This window comes from Notamacropus eugenii, chromosome 6, assembly GCF_028372415.1.
Source record: "Notamacropus eugenii isolate mMacEug1 chromosome 6, mMacEug1.pri_v2, whole genome shotgun sequence".
Lineage (NCBI taxonomy): Eukaryota > Metazoa > Chordata > Mammalia > Diprotodontia > Macropodidae > Notamacropus > Notamacropus eugenii.
This window is the reverse complement of record NC_092877.1, coordinates 7,228,196-7,245,625: the sequence shown is the minus strand read 5'-3', so window position 1 is coordinate 7,245,625 and position 17,430 is coordinate 7,228,196. Positions and strand designations below refer to the sequence as shown.

Genomic DNA, 17,430 nt, shown 5'->3' with positions numbered 1-17,430 from the left:
GGGTGATTTTTATGCTTTTCTTGAGGAGAAATCAGTATCACTCCCTTTGTTGAAGGAATGAGGCCGAGTCCCTATGGAAAATTCCCTTCCTGGGCCAAGAATTCTGAGGACATACATGGAAGGTTGGGGCTTTTTGCTTGTGTGAGTGTATGTGTGTGTTTTGTTTTTCTGTACTGGGAGGGGGTGGGGAGTAGAGAGAATGCCAGACTAGAACACAATGAGCACTGGCCTTGGAGTCAAAGGCCCTGGGTTCAAATCCTACCGCTTAGAGTTCTAAGAGTTTGGAACGTCTAGGTCCAAATGGTGGTTCTGCCATTTACTGACTGAGTTGTTGTGGTTCAGTTGTGTCCAGCTCTTCATGACCCAATCTGGGACTTTCTTGACCAGAAACCGGAGGGGTTTGTCATTTTTTTTTCCAGCTCATTTTACAGATGAAGAAACTGAGGCAAACAGGGTGAAGTGATGGAATTTGCCTTCATCACCCCAGAATGAAATTTGGGTCACCCTCCAACCCCAAGTCAGACACCTCTGCCCCAGGTAACTGAGGTGTCTGAGCTTCTTCAGACTTTTGAAATGTTTTTCAACAAACATTTCATAAAGTGCAAAGAAGAGCTATTAACTCCAGAATGAGGGTAGAGCAATGGGACTGTGCCCCAGGGCGCTAAAATTTTGAAGGTACAAACATTTAACACATGCACTTCTTCAACAGCCAAGAACAATTATCATAGTAACTATTTTTTTGGTTGTAATTACTTGTATTTCCATATTATGAGTTACAAAGTTGATTTGAAGTCTTTTGTGTAGTATTCCTCAGGTCTCCAAATTTATAGTGATGGCTTTGGTGCAGAGGATACTGCTAAGTCCTGGAATGGGGGAAGAAACACAAAATTTATGTAAGATATTGCCCCTGCCCTCAAGTTTAGTAGGGAGATAACACACAACTATAGATAATTTACATGCGTATATAAAATAAATGAGCAGCTTGATGGAGCCATAATGCATTGAGTGCTGGGCCTGGAGGCAGGAAGACTCATCTCCCTGAGTTCAAATTTGGCCTTAGACACTTAATAGCTGTGTGAACCTGGGCAAGTCACTTCACCCTATTTGCCTCAGTTTCCTCATCTGTCAAATGAGCTGAAGAAGGAAATGGCCAACCACTCCAGTATCTTTGCCCAGAAAACCCCCAAATGGGGTCACGAACTGAAAACCAAGTGAAAGACAGCGTATCAAGACACTGTGGCATAGTCAAGAAGAGCTGAGTTTAGTTCACCATTCCACCAACAATGAATTAGTGTCCCAATTTTTCCACATCCCCTCCAACATTATTATATATTTAAAAGGAATAGTGAGTTGTACATAACAGATTTGCAGTTTCATGTGTAATCATCTTTTTTAAAAATTATATTATGTCATGGAAATGCTTGTTTTATTCCATAAATTAAAAATAAAATTTAAAAAAAGAAGGCATGGGTTCAAATCCAGCTCTGACATACTGGATGTCTGATCGTAGGCAAGTCACAAACTCTTTGTGCTTCAGGCACGTCTCCAAAACTGTAAGTTTCAGAGCAGAGGTTGTTTGTATGGGTAGAGGAAGATTCCTCACCAGGGGTTTCCTGTCCCCCTAAATCAGATATCTAATCTTTCAAAAAAGGCACGAGAAGTACATTAAATAGACGCACCAGAAAGTGCCCTTGGAGATCAGGCTGTTTCTGATGGGGCAGGGAGAAGAGACATGATGAAAGACTTCATTCTTGTAGGACTTTAAAAAAACAGGCATTCAGGAGGCTCACACGACAGGAAACAGTATGAGCAAAACCACAGAGTTGGGAGAGTAGAGAGCACATGGACGGTTGTCTGGTTTGTAGAGTGCGTCATGCATGGAGGACAATCGTCAGAGAAGGCTAAAGCAGAAGCTGAAGATCTTTGGGGATGAGGGTGGCTTCCCTGACTAATACGCTGGGCACTTCCATCTGTCACTGAGGTGGTGACCGAAGGAGGTGGTGGTGATTACAGTACAGGGGAGAAGGGACAGAGCTGGGGGGAGGTGGAGAGGAAGACTGTGGCTAATGTGACTGGTGATGGTAAATCCAGTCCACTCTCCTCAGCCTGGCATTTGAGGTCGCAGTTAATCTAGCTTTCAATGTGAGCATTTAATTTTGAGCAGGCCAGTCTCCTTCCCTTTCTTCAAGTCATTGCCCCCCAACTGTATCCCCCTCCATTAAATTTGCTCATGTGCTATCCCTTGCCTTGAATGTTCTTCCTGCTTGCTCCAACTCCAATTCTTTCCATCCTTCAGGGCCCAGCTCTAGGCCCACCTTGTCTTTGCAATGTTTCTCTGTGGCCAGTTCCCATGGCTTCCTTCCTTGGCATTCTTAGAGTGTGCATTTTCTCTGCTAATCATTTGCCACTGAATCATAGCCAGCCCTCCACTGAGACTCAGTGGATCCCTGTGTGTGTCTTGTTTCCTCAACTAGGTTGTCCTTAAGGGGATGGATGGTGTTGTACTTCCTTGTATCTTTAATAGTCTCCAGTGGGGCACTGAACTGGCCTGTTGTAGTGGGAAGAGTGCTGGTCTTGGAATCAGAAGGCTTGGCTCTGTCATCTTTGGCTTCATGGCTCAGAGCCTCAGTTTCCTCATTTGTAAAATGGGCACAATAATGCTACGTTACCTCTGGGTATATGTGTGCATGTACATGTATGCGTGTGCATGTGCCTCTGTGTGCGTGTGTGTGTGTGTGTGTATGTGTATGTAAGGAAAGTGTTTTTTGCATGACTGTCGAGATGGGAATAGGTGCTCAGGTAGCATTTTCAATGGATAAATGGACCAGTTATAATGGACACTGAGCTTAGAGCCAGAAAACCTGGATTCAAGTTCTGACCCTGCTCCCTCCTGGCTGTGTGGCTGTGAGAAAGTCAGTTAACTTCTCTGGTTCTTAGTTCCTTTGTAAAATGATTTGGGTCCTGTGTTTCTTGCTGTCCCTTGGAGTTCCAGGCAGGATGGTTTAACGGAAATGCCTGAGTCTGAGGATCTTGGTCTGGATCTCAGTTCTGCCACTTATTAGGTACCTGTGTGACCTTGGGTAAATCAATTAACCTTTGTGGGCCTCAGTTTCTCATCTGTAAAATGAGGCCCTGAAAGTCCCTTCCAGTCCTAAATATATGGTCTATTCCAATCTGATGATCCTTGGTCACTGGGAAAGGGAAGAAAAAGGAAAGGTTCTGCGTGTGTAAGAGTCTATAGTGTGTCAGAGACAGGAAAATGTGGGGGGACCTCTGATTAGGGAGCCTAAAGATGAGGAAGATGCCTGCCAACTAAAGATGACCATGACTCAGCAAGTGGACATGAGACCAATAGGCAGAATTGCCCAAATGGGCTGCTGCCTTGGGCCTGGGGTCTGTGCCTGCCTGATTTCACGAGAGGATTGCTAAGAACTTGCTGGAGCACCTGAAGAAAGACTCTCTTTGCTGTGGGTCACAAGATTCTGCAAGTGTCTGACGGTTCTGGACAGTTCGGTCCAGGACATTCTTTGCTGGAAAGAGGGAATGTGACTCCCTTGAAACAGATGAAGTAGGAAAGCTGGGAGTCCAACAGAGAAATCTCCCTCCTCCTCCAACCTAGACTTAGAAGCAACACATAAAGCTGGCAAAAGCTGTTGCTTATTCATATTTTAAGAGGTATTAAATGTTGGCAGCTTGCTAAGTGCTGGAAGGACGGGGCGTCGCCATCAAGCTAAACACAGGCGAGGCAGAGATGGAGGCAGCAAGAGGAGGAGGGAGGGGAGGGAAGAGGGCCAGGGAGATGGGAGTGACAGAGAGTAAAGAAGAGGAGGAAGGAAGGAAATGAAGGGCAGAGAGAAGAAAGGATAGGGAGGAAGAGGGAGGAACTAGAATGATGGGAGGGAGAGTAAAACATTGGGAGAATGGGTGAGACAGAGAATGGGGAAAGAGAAAAGAGAAGAGAGAAGAGGGGAGAGAGAGAGACAGAGACAAAGAGAGAGAGGAAGGGGAGGGGGAGGGGAAGGAGAGAGGAGAGAAGAGGGAGAGAAGGAGGGAGGGCGGGAGAGAGGGGGAAGGAGAAGGGGAAGGGGAGAGAAGGAGGGAGGGCAGGAGGGGGGGGGGGGAAGGGAGCGAGGGAGAGAAGCCCTGAAGAAACTTGAGGCTGTCAGCTGTTTTTGCTTTTGCAGATAAGTTGCGGGTTTTTCTTTTCAAGACCAGAGCTGGAGACCAGATTCTTTCTGAGAGGACAGTCAGGGCGCCTAATCGATTCTGATTTATGTTGACTAACAGCAGTAACTTTTAGTTTTAGACAAGGTTCCATTATTTTTAAATGGCTTCTATTAAAAAAATCCATGGCGTGACCCCCAACTCCCAGTAATCCTTCTTGGAGTTACCCAAAGATCCGTATCAGTTTCTCCAAAATTTCTAAATGACTAATCCTGTAGCAAGACTGCCTTACTTCACCTCTATTCCAGTGGTGCTGGCCTCCCCCGAAGGTCTGGGAGTGCCCACAGCTGCTGCCGACACGACCCAGCTTCCTCCAGGAGGCATGCTGGGCTGGAATTGGAGTCAGGGACACCTGGGTTCAAGTCCTGCCTTGGAGACCTTCTAGTTGAATGACTGAACAAATCCTTTAAGCCCTGTAAGCCTCAGGTCCCTCCTCAGGAAAATCAGAATAATACTTACAGACAGTTGCTGTGTGGATTCAGAGAAGATGGTGCTTGTAGAACACTCTGCAAGGTGTAAACTCCTGTGTAAATGGCAGCTCTCATTACTGTTTTGTAGGGCATAGACCAGGCTTTAGCAGAGTTGCCCTACAGGAAAGGAACCCTTCCACCTCAAAGTTACCTAGATTTTGTTTAAAAAAAATCTCTTTAAACTCTTTTGATCCCTTGGGAACCATGTGTAAGTTTCATTTTGTTTCAAAATCTATCAATCCAAACGTGTTGCTCAAACCCAAGGCATCTCCTAGGGTGGAGGAGTGGGATATACACAAAAGTGTGGGGATAAAAATTATCCAGCCTACAACAAAAGAAACTGAGGTAGAACTCTGAGCCAATGGCACTTTGTTAAAGAATCCATGGTCCCTTCGAATGAAGTGGAGCTCAGATCTTCCTCATGATCTGAGATGCCCCCTCCTTCCAGGGCTCCAAGAACAGAACAGTTTCATTGGTTGGCATATGACGCCTTGGCAAAATGAGCAAAACAACCCAGCAGCAAGCTGAGCAAAGCAAGGGATACCTCCAATGACTAAGTGGTCTTAAGATGGTCACAAGATGGGCACCTGCTCATGTTAGACAAGAAAGAATGGTTTGGAGGTACAAAAATGATTTTGGGGGACTTTTCATGTAGTTGAGTCACCTCCACCACATTGGGCTTGGTCACCATGACAAGGAAAAACAAGGGTGGAGGGCCTTCATCCAGCTTCCTATGGTGATGCAAATGATCTCACCATCTGCAACTCACAGCTCTAGGGACAGAACTTATCATCACATCAGATTGATTGATACTGATTAGAACAGAGTAGGGCGTCTTTAATGAGTCCATTTCCTCATTCCCCCTTCAATCCACAGAAAGACCTCAGTCTTTCTTTGGATTGCTACAATCTAAATGCATGGAGGGCAGTTCTCCATGGGCAATGCAAAACCAGTATGGGGCAGACCCCTCCCTGAGGTGCAAAGACAACATTAGTGAAGAGGGTAATGGGTAAGACTTATACCAATTAAGTTCCATTTGATTAAACAATTAACTCATAATACACAGAATGTAACAATAAATATCTGAGGTGATGTTCTCACTAACCAAGGACATGAGGGACAGACAGGTACCTCCTAGCAAAGCATGTCCTATAAGATATGAAAATTGGGGGACCAAAGGGCATTTGTTCAAGCACAGCAACGTAAGCATTGTCTGCCCCACACACAGGTTCTAGAAATCCTTATGAAAACTGTCCAAGCAATTTTGACAAACAGCCATCCCATGATGGTGATGAGAGAGGCAATATCCGTGCAGGAAACACAAATAGATCTAGACATTTGTAGTGTGAGGAGTGGAGGAAAATAAAGAATAGGTTGAGTTCCATGAATGAAGGGCTTATTGGTACTATCAGTCGTTGATGTCAGTGGTGAAGGAAAAGTCAAAGTAGGAGATTGTCTGAAAAGGGGAACTCAAAGCTCCAGTCACGACAGACTCAGGAACAGGTGGATTAGGAACCATTTGTGGAGAGGAGGATGATGATGAATCTCATCTCATACAGTTGTCCAGTCTTTGAAATTAACCAGGTAGGAAAATTTCCTATAAAGAGGAAGAGAAGTCAAGAGAGTCCTACCTTCACCTTTCTGAGGTCGTTCTCTTTACTTTCTCAGCGACAGACATCTAGTTTTGGCAGTCCTCAGACTGCAGGGACATGTGGTATTTCCCTTGAATGAGGAACCAGCAGCCTCATGCAGAGTCAAGATATGTATGCCTGGATTTGAGACTTAGAACAGAAGCAAATTGAAGTCCCCAGAGACTCTTCCTTAAACAGCAACATTTCACTAATTACAGTTCAGGGCTAGATAATTGCTATTTTTATCATATATTAGCTTCAAAATTTCATCTAGAATCTTTTAAACTATTCACAAATTTCATCTATCTCCCCTTATCATTCCCCTCCTTGGTCTGCAGATAAAACCAAAGGGAGATCAGAACATTTCTAGAGTACAATGAGATGAGACTCCCATGAAAGTCCATGTAGACAAGTGGGTCATATTTGTACACAATTTTCCTTGGTGAAAGCTATGATATCAGAAGGAACTGTGGCTTTAGAACGAAGGAACAGTTCAACCTTGGTCAAGGACTGACTTGTACACAATAATAATCTTTTTGTGACTGTGCTTGAAGGGGGTGCAAGCTAACAGATGATCCCCGGTATGTATGTATGTTCGTCCTTTGTTGCCGAAGAAGACCATGCCATCAGAGAAATGATGACATGACTTGCACTGGACTTTGTTTTGAGTGAGGGAGGGCTGTGCAGGTCACCAGCCTCACTTCTCCTCCAGAGCCATCTGAATCCAGAGACCAGATATTCATCAGGATGATTGGAGACTGACCCAGGATAAGGCAATTGGGGTTAAGTGACTTGCCCAAGGTCACACAGCTAGTGAGTGTCAAGTGTCTAAGGTGAGATTTGAACTCAGGTCCTCCTGACTCCTGCACTGGTGTTCTATCCACTGCACCACCAGAAGATGTGACTTGAAAGGCCAGCTGATTAAAAGTTACACAAGTTGGACAAGTGGCTATCATGCACATTGCCACTGGGGTGGTGTCTATAGTAAACCACTCTTATTTAATTAAATCTATTGTCCCTTATGTGCCACAATGACACCCCCCCCCCCCATCTTAGGAACTAAGAAAGTATAAATGGGGCAGAGTGGATGCTTACTTATCCCAGTTACTCAGACTCAAGACTTCTTTACCACAAGTTCATACTCAGCAAATAATTGGTTCAAAATAATAGCATTAAAAGATACAATTACCTGACTTTCCATGTGGTCCCAAATGACGCCCACTTATTACTCAAAAAGCTTCCCTTTTCCACTTTGGGTGGGTGGCCTTAGTTCCTAAAAAGGCAGTACTGCCGGGTTTCACCACACCTTGTCAGTGGGGTGAATCCTAAGGAACCTCACAGACAAAGCTCTCCTAGGAGGATTTTGCCACACTTTTCTCCCAACAGTAAGTCATTTACTTCTACTACTATTATTATTTTCTAGGCTTGTTAAAAAATATATTCTCTAATAATCATATAACATGTATTTTAATGTAAAATATTCATATCGAGAAGAGGAAGAAACTTGCTTTAACAACCTTTTTTAGCCTTCCTGTATTTAAAATATCACCAACCAGGTGATGATAATTTAGTTTAACTCCTTCCAAACTTATTAATTCATAGAAAGCCATTTATGATATTACCTGTTGCAGTTTCACGCTAATCCTGGTAATATATGTAGCATCCCCCACACCAGGCTTCTTCTAGGTCTTGAAAGTTGTTCAAACCTGGTTTGTTTTTTTTTTTTAGTACTTAAAAATGTTTAATTTATAATGTCCCAATTTTGTTAACATTCCAAGCCAATTAGGAAAAGTTGTTGTGTTTGTCCTTCCTTTTCAAAGAGGACCGTGACATCAGGGAATGATGACATGACTTGCAGTTGACTTGGATTTGAGGGAGAGAGGTCACCACTCTCACTTTCTCCTCCTGAGCCATCTGGGTCCAGTGACTGGATATTCATCAGGATGACTGGAGATGGCCCAGGATGCAATGGGAGACCCTGACCCTTTTAGGCTAAGGTCTTTTCAGGTTAGGAACAGTACCTAGAGTTGGGATAGGGGTTTATTTGATTGTATTCCCTGAAGATCTGAACGCCACAATGCTCATCTTTTACACAACCTATACACTGTGCTGGTACTTCATAACTATGTTTTTCTCCCAACAACCCTGGGAGATAGGTGTAAATAATTATTCCCTTTGTACACCTAAGAACTGGTTAGATTCTCTAATTTACAACCAATATTTTCAACCTATTCAATTTTAATTTATAATGACGAATGGCAGTAACAACTTCATTTTGGACGAGGTTCCATTATTTTTAGATGGTTTCTATTTTTAAAAAATCCCTAGTGTGACTTCCACCTTCCCTTATGGCTTCTTTGTTTCTTTGAGTTACCCAAAGAGCCAAATCGGTTCCTTTAAATTTTCTAAATGACTAATCCTTTAGCATGACCACCTTACTTCATTGGATAATTGTTGCCCTGCCATAATCCTTGCACCCTCTTCTTTCAGCCCCCCAAATTAGTTTATAACCTTTTATCAGGTAAATGTCACATGGCATAATTCTGTTTCTCATGCCACTTAAAAGGTAATGCAGCAGTGTATTCACCAGTGGAATATGGATATGCATTTATCTCTTGCACATTTCGACTCTTGAGCCTAGAATTCTCAGCCCATGCGTGTTGTCAGCATATTTCCACAAACCAACTTGTGTAATTTGTTTAAAGCTCTACAGCACTTGTCTTGTCACTCAACCCAATGAAGAGTCATAGGGACAAGGCACACATGGGTCAGCGACGCTGCCATGAGGGAGTCATGGATACGATAATACTGGCACAATTTTTTAAAAGCTTCATGTTTGCAAAAAAAAAAAAATGGCCTGAAACCTGTGACAATTATTTGGTGAAACAGCAGAGCAAAGAGATAATCCTTTATCAATCAATTAATTATGAAATTATTATGAAATGTTAGTTATGAAAACATATGTTGTAGACATATTGAATGAGGAAGAGATGCAGCAGTTACCAAAAGGGCATTGCTTTAAAAAAAACCACAATTCCTCCATCTTTTCTATTTCAGTGGGACTAAGACCCCCTCTGAAATCTCCCGTTCAAAACCCCAAAACTCTTTGATTTTCAAACCGTGAATTTATGCTATCAGGGCAAACAAACTCCAACCTTCTACTCATCCTTAACTTTTCTCATCTCCTTATGCAACACTGTTCTTTCTTTTCTTGCTTAATTTCTCTAGTAAATCCCTTTTTGATTCTTTAGTGGTTATAGTTAACAGCAATTTCTTTTTTTTTTAATTTATTTTTTAATGTTTAACAATCACTGCCATACAATTGAGATTTTATCCCCTCCACCTACCCCCCACTTCCCCCCTCCCTCCCCACGACTGCATACAATTCTGTATAGATTCTACATATACTTTCCTATTGAGTATATTTTCACTATTGTCATGCTATGTAGTCAGACTAGAATAAATGAAAGAAATCATATAACAAATCAAAACATGATACACAAACACATACACATACACAAACATGATCTGCTACATTTTGTGAATGACTTCCATATTTCTTTTTCTGAGTGTGGAAGGCATTTTGCCTTGAGAACCACCATTGGGATTTTTTTTTTTTTATAAGAAGTTCTTGCATTATTACAAAATTCCAAGTCTACCAGAAAAAACTCTCACACACTGTGGTCGTTGCTGTGCACAAAGTTCTCCTGGTTCTGCTCCTTTCACTCAGCATCAGGTCATATAAGTCCTTCCAGGCCTCTCTGAAGTCTTCTTGTTCATCATTTCTTATGGCACAATAGTACTCCATTACATTCATATACCATAATTTATTCAGCCATTCCCCAATTGATGGACATCCCCTTGACTTCCAGTTTTTGGCAACTACATAGAGTGCTGCTATAAATATTTTTGTACATGTGGGACCCTTTCCCATTTTTATGATCTCTTGGGGATATAGTCCTAGTAGCGATATTGCTGGGTCAAAGGGTATGCACATTTTTGTAGCCCTTTGGGCATAGTTCCAAATTGCTCTCCAGAATGGTTGGATGCGCTCGCAGCTCCACCAACAATGAATTAGTGTTCCAACTCTCCAGCATTTATTATTTTCTTGTTCTGTCATGTTTGCCAATCTTATAGGTGTGATGTGGTACCTCAGAGTTGTTTTGATTTGCATCTCTCTAATCAATAGTGATTTAGAGCATTTTTTCATATGATTATAGATAGCTTTAATTTCTTCCTCTGAAAATTGCCTGTTCATATCCTTTGACCATTTATCAGTTGGGGAATGACTTGTATGATTATACATTTGAGTCAGTTCTCTATATATTCTAGAAATGAGGCCTTTATCCCCGAGCTTAGCTGTAAAAATTCTTTCCCAATTTACTATATCCCTCCGGATTTTGGTTGCATTGGGTTTGGTTGTGCAAAAACTTCTCAGTTTAATGTAATCAAAGTTATCCATTTTGCATTTCATAATGCTTTCTATCTCTCCTTTAGTAAAGAATTCTTCCCTTCTCCATAGATCTGATAAATACACTATTCCTTGCTTCTCCAGTTTATTCATGGTATCAATCTTTATACCTAAATCATGTACCCATTTGGACTTTATTCTTCTGTACGGTGTCAGGTATGGGTCTATGCCTAATTTCCGCCACACTGTTATCCAGTTTTCCCAGCAATTTTTGTCAAACAATGAGTTCTTATCCCAGAAGCTGGGGTCCTTGGGTTTATCAAACAGAAGGTTGCTATATTCCTTGCCTACTGCATCTTGAGTGCCAAGTCTATTCCACTTGTCTACCTCTCTGTTTCTTAGCCAATACCAAGTGGTTTTGATAATTGCTGCTTTATAGTACAGTTTGAGGTCTGGTAGCGCTAGGCCACCTTCCCAAGCATTTCTTTTCATTAGTCCCTTTGATCAGCAATTTCTTTAAGGACTTTTAGGCAATTAGGATTAGTTAGAATCACATAGTTTTTGTAAGTGATAGACAAACTCACAAACCACTCAGCGCAGCAAGTTCCTCATTTTAGGGTGTCACAAATTTTTAGCAAGCAGGATGACTTTAGAGGAGAAATTGTTTGTTTCCTTCTCAAACTTAATCTGTTTCATGCGGGGAAGGCGTTCTTCTAGCTATTTTGGCAATGCCTAAAGGGATCCGCCAAAGTCCAGCTATGGCACAGAAATGTCACAGATATTGGCACCCTGCAAGTTTCTCTGCTGTTCTCACAACATTGTTATACTGTTACTCTCTTCCTTATTATTCACTCTTAATGAATTAAAACACTGAAGAGTTTTCTCAAAGACAACTTCCATTTGGTGCTTGTTACTGGGAATGATCCAGATTTATAATTGCCTCTTTCTTTTTATGAAGTTTTGATATTTTCTAGAACTGTCGTTTCCCTGTGAAGAATTTTATGTGTGCCTCCCATGAGGACCTAATTTCCTAATAGTTATAAATGAACAGTCCTTACTAATTTAACTTTGAATTCACCTTAATGAAATAGAGTTAAGTAATTTTTTAAAAAATCTCAATTTCCACAGAGGCAAATTAACTGCTGAGATTTCAGATTTCAGGGCCCAATATTATCCATATGCCTCTGCTTTAATATGTATTTTACAATATATAAGAATTATAATTTTACAATATATTACAATATATATTAGGAATTAGAAATATCCTTTTATTTGAAGTATGACAATTTTTATATAAAATTTCTATTTTATTAAAACATATAGAATTAATAAGAATTGCACTACTTAAAACTATCTGATGGTGACTGTACTTTTCTGAAGGGCTCAGGGTACACCTTTTCCCCTATTTTCTTCCAAATTACTCAAAATTAAGTCCATTTATTTATTTGCCCAACCTATTTTAAAGTATCATTTAGTAGAGATTCCAAATCACTGTTTTAAGACTTTGCAGACTTCCATCTGATAAGAACTTCCTTTGTATTGTGCTTCCCCATTTCATCCTATAAAATGTTTATTTGTCCTGAAATAATTTGCAAGCTTTTCTCTCTCAAAATTTCAGTATTTTATACTTTTATGAGCTATATGCTGATTTTAATTTGATTTTTTCCACTTTGAGCCCCCTTGATCATTTGTGGTTATGATCATTTATGGCTTTTCATGACTTTCGGACCCACCACCTTTACTTTCAAAGCTGCTACCAATGAGGGCTGCTCAAAAAGGCCTTGGTGTGGCTGTAATCAACCTTAATACCATAAAAGCTGCTAAGGACCTTTTTTCTCCTGTTGAAGGGTTACAGGGCTCCACCATTAGCCCCCAATCTCTTCAACTGGAATAAGAGTGCCCTGTCCCTCCAAAGCATGAACCAAGACATGCTTGGTGCTGTCAGGTTATTGTTTAGAAGCTATAAGCGACAGAAAGAATTCCAATTCTGTCCATTTTTATCCTTTTCTGAAGATGGTCCTCAATTTCCTTATTCTTCCTTCTAATAATAAAAATTCCTTTCTATAATAAATTTATTCCAACTTTGGATACAGTTTTTTAAAGTATGCCTTTAATCTACGCTAAAATTAAAACCCATTTCACAAATTGATTCCCCAAAATTTCAGAATTAGAGATTGGCTAGCCCAAACATCTTCATACTTAGCAAATGTGTTTCCTTTGTAAATTCTTTAATTATTTAAACATCAACTATTTAATTATTTAAACTCACAGGATTTTTAATCCAATTATCCTATACTATTACCTAAGTTTTTTTGTTTTAACACTTTCCTGAGTTTCCCATTTCACTGACTCTCTCCTGAACATATCTCTTGCTATTAAGACAGTTCTTAAAACGCAAACTTCAGCTTTAAATCAGTCTCTAGCCATTTTAAATGCCCCCTTTAAGGAATAACTGATCTGTGAATTTCATTTGTTGTTGATTTCACTAAACTCTAGAATTTGCTCATCAAAATACTTTATAAAAACATCCAAATTATTGTTTTGAAACGAAAGAAATAAGATTAGTTTTTTCACAAATTTGGTTTCTAGTCATTTCTTTCTTTCTTTTTTTTTTTTGGTTTATTAGTGTTCAATTAATTTTTGTATCTGTCTTTCATCTCATCAGTCTCCAACATTGCCAGTGTTGGAAACAGAGAAAAAAAGAGATTTGTCTGCTTTCAAGCCTTTAAAAAAGTCCATATATTTATTTGTTTTATACGGTCTCTTCCTTTGGTTGAACACACCAAAAGAAAAGGCATAAGTAAAACACCTGTTAGCTGTGGGTTGGCCTGAATAGCGCAGATAAAACAGATACCTATTTCCCATTCCCTTAAAGATTTTCCTGATGTATAAGGTTCCTTTCTATTTGAAATAAAGAACACACTATTCCTACACCTAGTTTCAAACAGACACACCCAGAACACATAAGACAACAACAGTAAATCAGGCCTGAACGTCTAAGCTTTTCTCTAGGAGATTTTAAAGTCAAGATCTTACCTGTCTCCTTTATTAAGTCTAGAACTCATGACCATCTTGTAGCTGGGGACCTGCTGTCAGTCTAAGATAATTCTTTTCTTTCCTAATTATATTAATGCTTTTAGAATCCTGTCGATAAAACTTGTAATTTAATAACAATACAAATTGCTCCAATCTAATTTGCCTTTGCCAGTTGGGTTCATCCATTTAAAGTGCACATTGTTTTTAGAGTAAGTCCCTAAGAGACAGAAGAGCGGGTTCAAGTTCCATTTCTTTAGACTTTTTGCCAAAATATAATCACTAGAAGAAAAATAGGCTGATGAAGCACTTAACAACACTGATAGCTCATTTCTTCTAAGTCAATTTGGTAGGTTATTCCATAAAATTCCATAACTTTCTAAGTAATCAAAGGTTCTATGCTTTGGCCAAAACAATCCCCTAAACCCTTCGTATTCTCAAACCAAACTTTACCCAGCTTAATGGTTCTTTCTTTGGTCATTCCCACTCCCTGGACAGGGAGCCTACCCTTTTCCCAGGCCATAATGGGCATCCTGTAGGGTGCACATCTCCTCTTCTACCCAAACTCATCTCTCCTGTAGGCCTCCCCAACCAAGAGTGGCATTCTTTGGAGGAACTTCCCTTTAGAGAACTGGATTAGGTTCCTGAGGTAGTTGCCTTTTAACTTATTCTGTTTGAGAAGTTCCCCAGTTGAAGGCACTTTAGAGACGACCTCTCTCAGATATCCCTCCTAGACAGGGAGTTTACCCTTTTTCCAGGTCTCAAAATAAAGCAAGGGGAGATAGTTTCCAACCTGTCTGAGTTCCTCCTGTATGGCATTCTTTCCTACAGCTATTCAGGGATTTATTCTGGCAATTTCTCCAATACTTCCAGTTCTTAATTTCTGGGCTTAACCTCTAGGGTCCCAGAACTGGTCAATTAGGGCCTAAAGGTGCTTAGTAAGAGAACATTCAGCAAAATTTATACCTACTTTCCTCTAAAACTTCCTGAAAATTTAGCTCTAACTGATTTACTCCTAAGCAATTATAAGTGAAAATAACCTTTTCTTTTCCTTATGTCTTTTCCTTATTTATTCCTAAAACTAAAATAAATCTTCTCAAGTCCAAAGAGCGTAGGATTGCTCCCAAGGATGGTCCAGCCTTGACAGCTTACTCTTGGGGTTAGGAATTTCTTCCCTAAGACCCCCAAAAGTCCCCCTCAAGCAATTTGAGATGTTTCTCTACTGATGACAAGAATCCTTTCATTACTCCTTGTTACAAGAATGAAAAGACAGACAAAAATCTGTTTTAACCTGCCAAGAAGTTTTAAAATTAGCTAGGTGACGAGCTGCCTAAAAATGAGGAACTAGCACTTCCACTGCTCCACCTCCCTGGTCTTCAAACATGAAAGTAAGAAAAATGGGGAAACAAACCCAGTGGCCTATGTTTAAAAAGTTAAAATTATGGCCATATAATTTTATGAAAAATAGGATTTGAATATTATGGAACTTCTCCATTTAGACAGATTAGTCACAAATTCAAATAATCCCTCTTACCCCAATCAGGGACCCTTCTTAAAGAAAATGAATTTCGGGTAAATCAAGGCAGACTCACTCACTAACCTGAAGAGACTTACTTCAGGCTCCGAGAATTTGGGTACAGACAATGAGAGGGCTCCCAGGGCCAATGTCCGTGGGAGAGCCATTGGTGAAAATTAGACCTGGTACGTACTACCTCTTTGGGTCTCTTGCAGGGGCTGACCAAAAAAGGCTAGGATCCACCCATCACTGTTCTGGCAGAGTTGCTGTTTTATGTGGGGATAAAAAATATCCAACCTACAATAAAAGAAACTGAGGTAGAGTTCTGAGCCAATGGCACCTTATTAAAAAGTTCATGGTGCTCTCTACTGAAGTGGACCTCAGATCTTCCTCACCACCCCTCCTTCCAGGCCCTATTTTTATAAGGTTTGATACATTAACAGCCAACAACAGAATAATGAGCAAAACAGCAGAGCAGAGTCACAAGCTGGGCCAAGCGAGGACTCCTTCCACCGACCAGGTGGTCACAATGGTCACAAGGTGGGCATCCACTCAAGGGAGAGTGGTTTGGAGGCACAAAAATAACTTGGGGGACTTTTCATGTAGCTGAATCTCCTCTGCCACACTGACCTTGGTTACTCCAACACGGGAAAACAAGAGGGAGGGCCTCCAGCCAGCTTCCCATGGTGAGGCAAATGATCTTACCACCTGCTACTCGCAGCTCTGGGCTCAGAACTTATCACCACATCAGACTGATTGATACTGATTGGAACGGAGTAGGGGGTCTTCAATGAATTGACTTCCTCCAAAGGAATAAGTGACAGTCCCACTGTTGCACACATGACATGGAAGACAAAGAAAAGCCCCGGGGGCTTGAGTGGGAAATGCAGGAGAGGACAACCATCATTTGGGTGGTAATAGGCCGGTGGACTTTTGGGGACTTGGGGGATTTGAGCTGGGCACTGAAGGATGAGAAAGGTGGAATGTCTGTGTATGCTCCCAAGGAAGGCTGGCCTCCCTTCTGCGGCAGGCATCTACCCAAGAGCCTATAGAGTCACCTGTATTGACTATATGTCTGAAGGCAGGAGAGTGGTGTGATGGGGGAAGGAAATAAGCAGTAATTTTGCCTCTACTATGTGCCAGTCACCATGCTAGGCATTTTTTTTTTTTTACAAATATATGGTCTCATTTGATCCTCACAACAGCCCTGCAAGGTAGGTGCTATTATCATTTCCATTTTAGAGTTGAGGAAACTGAGGCAAACAGAACCTAAGGGAGCTGCTCAGGGTCACACAGCTGGTATGACCACTACATAGGGCCAAATTTGAACTTGGGTCTTTCTGACTCCAGGTTCAGAACTCTATCCACTGGGCCACCTAGCTCCCTGATGTCATAGAAGAGGGGTAGGGAACCTGTGGCCTTGAGGCCACATGTGGCCCTCTAGGTCCTCAAGTGTGGCCCTTTGATGGAATCCAAACAGATTTTAGGCCACATGTGGCCTTCAAGGTCCTTGGGTGTGGCCTTTTAGGTTCTTGGATTTGGCTTTTTGACTGAGTCCAAGCTTTACAGAACAAATACTTTTATTAAGGAGATTTGTTCTATAAAGTTTGGATTCAGTTAAAGGGACACACTTGAGGACTTACAGGGCCTCAAGGCTGCAGATTCCCCACCCCTGTCATAGGAAGAGTACTATATTTGGAGTCAGAGGACTTGAGTTTGAATTGTGCTACTTCCTACCTGTGTGTGCCCTTGGGTAAGTCATTTTCCACTCTGGACCTCAATCTCCCTATCATTCACATGAAGGTTGGACTGATTTCTAATGTTGCTCATGCCGCCTCCAGTCTGATGATGCCAAGAGCTGGAAGCAACACTGACTTCACATCATGCCAACTGACCTCTCCTTTTCTACGGAAGTCATCCCATTATGGTTGACATTTAAAAAACCTGGTTATTGGACACAAGTACATATACTATCTTCCCCTATTAGAATATGGGCTCTTTGAGGGAATGGTTGCTGGCTTGAATGTATATCCTCAGCCTTTATCACAGAGCCTGGCACAAAGTAAAGTCTTAATAATATTATATTCCATACCATTATTTATCTCATGTAGAAAAAGCCTGGAAGTCTAGATTTCTGAATTCCAG

The 17,430-nt window shown here is 41.1% G+C and overlaps 1 protein-coding gene across 2 annotated transcripts in view; it reads left to right on the top strand.

Annotated features, from left to right (window-relative positions):
• The window catches only part of LOC140510054 (1-aminocyclopropane-1-carboxylate synthase-like protein 1), a 99,817-nt gene that overhangs the window by 43,416 nt on the left and 38,971 nt on the right, over positions 1-17,430 (top strand). The window contains exon 1 of one of the 2 annotated variants that reach the window (XM_072618348.1): positions 4,194-7,710. The exons of the other annotated variant lie outside the window; for it this stretch is intronic. The gene's annotated coding sequence lies outside the window, so the exon portion shown is untranslated. Of the gene's footprint in view, positions 1-4,193; positions 7,711-17,430 lie in introns of those variants that run through there. 2 annotated transcript variants of the gene reach the window in all.